The sequence below is a fragment of the Seriola lalandi genome, unplaced genomic scaffold (assembly GCF_002814215.2).
Source record: "Seriola lalandi dorsalis isolate HSWRI2012SDOR001 ecotype SW California unplaced genomic scaffold, Sedor1 jcf7180002054475, whole genome shotgun sequence".
Lineage (NCBI taxonomy): Eukaryota > Metazoa > Chordata > Actinopteri > Carangiformes > Carangidae > Seriola > Seriola lalandi.
In genome coordinates, this window is record NW_019525028.1 from 226,864 (window position 1) to 228,843 (window position 1,980).

General features: G+C 53.6%; 1 pseudogene across 1 annotated transcript in view; it reads left to right on the forward strand.

Moving 5' to 3' along the window:
* Positions 1-38: 38 nt before the first annotated feature.
* The window catches only part of LOC111659192 (ephrin type-B receptor 4b-like), a 4,658-nt pseudogene continuing 2,716 nt past the window's right edge, over positions 39-1,980 (forward strand). The window contains exons 1-2 of the transcript XR_015437615.1: positions 39-718; positions 1,827-1,973. The product of XR_015437615.1 is annotated as an ephrin type-B receptor 4b-like (transcript). The remainder of the gene's footprint in view (positions 719-1,826; positions 1,974-1,980) is intronic.

Consider the following 1,980-nt stretch of genomic DNA (forward strand, 5'->3'; position numbering starts at 1 on the left):
TGTGGCTCAGACGGAGAACATCATCATGAGAACCTGAGAGAACGCGTGTGTGTGTGTGTGTGTGTGTGTGTGTGTGTGTGTGTGTGTGTGTGTGTGTGTGTGTGTGAGGCGTAGACGTGTCGGTATGTGCTAATGAGCCTTAAAGGAACAGTACACCTCTCCTGTGGAAACATGGATCCAGTTTCCTGAGGGTCTGCCGTTCATGGTTCTCCACTGTGATTGGCTCCTTCTGTCAGAGACTGTGTGACATCATCAGCTGCTCTCATTGGTCGATCCTCGGTTCTCCAGTGTTCTCTCTTTAAAGAACCGTATGAACAGAGACATGAAGAAATCTAACTGAAACTTCATTATAAGACACACTCACCTGGACAGGTGTGCTCTGTGTCAGTCAGGACTCTGATGAAAGTTTTAATCCTCAGCACACCTGTCCAGCTCAGACAGGTGTGTTCTAATGACCTGTACCTGTCCAGGTGAGTTTGGCGAGGTGTGTCGCGGGCGCTTGAGGATCCCGGGCAGGAAGGAGAACTACGTGGCGATCAAAACGCTGAAGGGCGGCTACACGGAGAAGCAGAGGCGGGACTTCCTGTCGGAGGCGTCCATCATGGGTCAGTTCCAGCACCCCAACATCATCCACCTGGAAGGTGTCATCACCACTTCCTGTCCCGTCATGATCCTCACCGAGTTCATGGAGAACGGAGCGCTGGACAGTTTCCTGAGGGTGAGACACCTGATCACCATCCTCTGTCCAACCACACCTGTACCTGTCTGTCGACCTGTCTGTCTGTCTGTCCAACCACACCTCTACCTGTCTGTCTGTTCACGTGTCTGTCTGTCCAACCACACCTCTACCTGTCTGTCGACCTGTCTGTCTGACTGTCCAACCACACCTTTACCTGTCTGTCTGTTCACCTGTCTGTCTGTCCAACCACACCTCTACCTGTCTGTCTGCCTGACTGTCCAACCACACCTTTACCTGTCTGTCTGTTCACCTGTCTGTCTGTCCAACCACACCTCTACCTGTCTGTCTGACTGTTGAACCACACCTCTCCCTGTCTGTCCACCTGTTTGTCCAGCCACACCTCTACCTATCTGTCACCTGTCTGTCTGTCTGTCCAACCACATCTCTACCTGTCTGTCCACCTGTCTGTCTGACTGTCGAACCACACCTCTCCCTGTCTGTCCACCTGTCTGTCCAACCACACCTCTACCTATCTGTCCACCTGTCTGTCCAGCCACACCTTTACCTGTCTGTCCACCTGTCTGTCTGTTCACCTGTCTGTCTATCCAACCACACCTCTCCCTGTCTGTCCACCTGTCTGTCCAACCACACCTCTACCTATCTGTCCACCTGTCTGTCCAACCACACCTGTACCTGTCTGTCCACATGTGTGTCTGTCCAACCACACCTCTCCCTGTCTGTCCACCTGTCTGTCTGACTGTCCACCTGTCTGTCCAACCACACCTCTACCTGTCTGTCTGTCTGTCCAACCACACCTCTACCTGTCTGTCTGTCTGTCCAACCACACCTCTACCTGTCTGTCCACTTGTCTGTCTGTCCAACCACACCTCTACCTGTCTGTCCGTCTATCCAACCACACCTCCACCTGTCTGTCTCTCTGTCCGCCTGTCTGTCTGTTGACCTGTCTGTCCACCTGTCTGCTCAACCACACCTCCACCTGTCTGTCGCTCTGTCCGCCTGTTGACCTGTCTGTCCACCTGTCTGTCTCTCTGTCCGCCTGTCTGTCTGTTGACCTGTCTGTCCACCTGTCTGTCTCTCTGTCCGCCTGTCTGTCTGTTGACCTGTCTGTCCGCCTGTCTGTGTGCAGGTGAATGATGGACAGTTCACCACCATCCAGCTGGTGGGGATGTTGCGTGGGATCGCAGCAGGGATGAAGTATCTGTCCGACATGAGCTTCGTCCACAGAGACCTGGCGGCTCGCAACATCCTGGTCAACTCCAACCTGGTCTGTAAGGTGAGAC